Source organism: Chiloscyllium punctatum, unplaced genomic scaffold (assembly GCF_047496795.1).
Source record: "Chiloscyllium punctatum isolate Juve2018m unplaced genomic scaffold, sChiPun1.3 scaffold_339, whole genome shotgun sequence".
In the NCBI taxonomy this organism is placed as follows: domain Eukaryota; kingdom Metazoa; phylum Chordata; class Chondrichthyes; order Orectolobiformes; family Hemiscylliidae; genus Chiloscyllium; species Chiloscyllium punctatum.
The window spans coordinates 56,687-60,087 of NW_027310073.1; positions in this window are offsets into that span (position 1 = coordinate 56,687).

Here is a 3,401-nt window from a genome sequence, read left to right on the forward strand (position 1 = left end):
AAGATAATACCAGAAATGCAACCCAAAGAACTTGAAACATACTCAAGGGAGAACAAGGCAGCCATGAGTGATAAGGCATCAAACCAAAAGAGAAAATATACAATGTGGTGAAGATGATTGGGACTCCAGAGAATTCATTGGCTCTGAAACTACATAAGGCTGGCATTACTGACACTACAGAGCTCTTACTCATGGTCAGGTAAAGAAACAGGGGAAACACATTCACTTTAAACACAGCAGATTGGTATTTCTCAATGAAAAATATTTAGGTGAATTAAATATTTGAATTAAGATCAGTTAAATGCTTTTGCGGAATGTGTCAGATTGGAAGCAAGACCCGGGGAGAGAGACCCTCAGCAGGATGAGAGTTTGAAAATGGAAGTATTTCCACATCAGAAACCAGGTTAGGTCACTGAGTGCAGGGCTGATGGGTGAATGGGTCTTAGTGAGAATTGGGGAACAGACAGCAAAATTGCATTGCAGATATTGCAGCACGAAACTGTGTATTCACGTAGTGCTGTAGATCACAGAAGCAGGAGAAGCAGATCTGCATTCAAACACAACCTGTAACTTTTTGCCAGGGTAACACCTCAGTCTGTCATTACCATCAACACCATCTATGGCTCAGTGACGAGGGTGGGTGAAGATGTCAGGGTCAGAATCACGTGAACTTTACCTGATGCTAACTCATTAAAGCTACCAGACTTGACCAACAGATCTGTTCGAAGCAAACTACTCCGAGGTCTGAAAGTATGAAACCGGACAGAAAACCCAGCCTCAGCATCAATGTCGGAAAAGGGAATTGGAACACAGTCCTGTCGACCCTGCAGAAACCTCCTTCCTAACATCTGAGAGCTTGTGACAGCATTTACAGAGCTTTCCCACAGACTGCACAGAAACATTGGGAATGGAAAACACATTGAGCCTCCCCATTCTAGTTCATGGAAAAACTCTCCTCAATGCACTTACCCTACATGATTTACATATCCGTTAATGTGAATAACCTTGGGAAGCTATAAAATAGGCGGTGCAGTAGTACCTTTGGTCCATCGAGTTTGCTAACCAATTCAATATAATGATGGTTGGCCCTTCATTTCCACACCGTACTCCTGCTCTCCCACTATCCCTTTACTGTCTCTAAATCCTTATTTATAATCAGTGTCTCGGTTTCCAGGTGCGAGAGAATTCCCCAGGTTCCCGAGTCATTGAGAGCAGACATTTATTATCATCTCAATGCAGAGTGACTGCCTGTATCTAATACTGTGGCCCCTTGTTTTACAAGTCTCGGCCAGGGGAATTATCATCCCTGCTTCCAATCTGTCTCACCCTGTCAGAGTTTTATATATCTCACTGAGATCTCCACTCATTTTCCTAAACCCCATGGAATACTTGCCCAGTCTCCCATACTCTGCTCCCATAACAAGCCCGTCATCCCAGAGACCAGTCTGGTCATCCTTCACTGCTCTCCCTCAATGTCAGGTTTGTCCTTTATTAGGTAAGGAGACCAAAACTCCCCACAATAGTGCACAATGTTCAAGATGATATCTCACCAAGGCCTTGTACAGCTGCAGTAAGACACCTTTTCTCCTGGACTCACATCCCCCTGAAATGAAGATCCACACACCATTTATCTCCTCACTGCTTTCTGTTTCGGCAATATTACTTTCAGCGACTGATGTACAAGGAGATGCAGATCCTTTTCAGTGTTGCAGCTCCCCACTTGGTGGGTCTGTGTACACTGGGCAGCGTGCCAATGCCATGCCCAGTATTGACTTCTGGTTACAGAACTCACTGCACTGCAGGGACCTCAGAGGTTTATGCAGAAGGAAACAACAAACAGGAGCATACGTCCCTTTGTAGATCAACATGTTTCAACCAATGCCTTTCAAATGGTAGGCTGCCAATTTATCGTTTCCACCAAAGAGCACACCGTCACCTCTATCCACATTTTTCTCCATCTGTCACGTATTTACCCATCACTCCACTTGTCTTCTCGGTGCTTTTTTATAACCTCCTCACCCATTCACAATCCCACATCCGTTAGTGCTGTCAGCAGGCTGGGATATATTGTATCTGATTCCAGTAACCAAATGTTTAAAGGGCATTGTGAACAGCTGGGCCCCAAGCACCGATCCCTGCGACACCTCAGCAACCGTCCTCTGTTAATTTCTATTTATTTATTTCGTGAATCTGGGTGTCACTGGCTGGGCCAGCATTTATTGCCCGTCCCTAGTTGCCCTCGAGAAGGTGGTGGTGAGCTGCCTTGTTGAACGCTGCAGTCCACCTGCTTGGTTGACCTCAAATGCCATTAGGGAGGGAATCCCAGGATTCTGACCCAGTGACTGTGAAGGAGCGGTGATAAAATTCCAAGTCAGGATGGTGACTGGCTTGGAGGGAACCTGAAGATGATGGTATTCCCATACATCTGTAGCCCTTGTCCTTCTAGATAGACATGGGAGTTGTGAAGATGGTCTCTGAGGATCTTTGGTGGATCATTTTATTGCAGCATGTAGATAGTAAAACACTGCTGCTGCTGCTGAGCGTTGATGGTGGAGCATTGTGGATGAAGGGACAGTCAAACTGGCTGCTTTGTCCTGGATGGTATAAAGCTTCTCGAGTGTTGTTGGAACTCCACTCATCCAGGCAAATTGGGAGTCTTCTATCACTCCTCTGACTTATGCATTGTAGATGATGGATAGACTTTTGGAAGTCAGGATGTGAGTTACTCGCCGCAGTATTCCTAGGTTCGGACCTGCCCTTATAGTTACTGTGTTCATGTGGCGAGACCAGTGAGTTTCTGAGCAATGATTACCCACCAGGAATTTGACACTGGGTGATTCAGTGATAGTAACACCATTGAATGCCAAGGTGCAGGTTAGATTGTACTTTACTGGTGATGGTCATGGCCTGGCATTCGTGTGGCCTGAATATTACTTGCCACTTGTCAACCTGGATACTCTCCAGATCTTGTCGTGTTTGAACAGAGACTGCTTCAGTATCTGAGGAGCCACAAATGTTGCAGAACATTGTACAATCATTGGCGAACATCCCCACTGCTGACCTTAAAATGGAGGGAAGGTCATTGATGAAGTAGCCCTGAAGAAGTTTTCGGTCACTGCTCGAGGGACTCCAACAGACTTGGAGCTGACTTGACTGACCTTTATCAACCATGACCACCTTCCTACGTGTCAGGTATGATTCTAACCAGCGGGGAGTTTGCCCCTGATGCCCATTGATTCCTGTGTTGCTAAGGCCCCTTGATACCACACTTGGTCGAATGCAGCCTTGATTTAAAGGGCTATCGCTCTCACCCCACCTCTGGAATTCAGCTCTTTTGTCCATGTTTGAATCACGGTAAGGAGATCAGGAGCTGAGTGGCCCTGGTGGAGCCCAAACTGGGC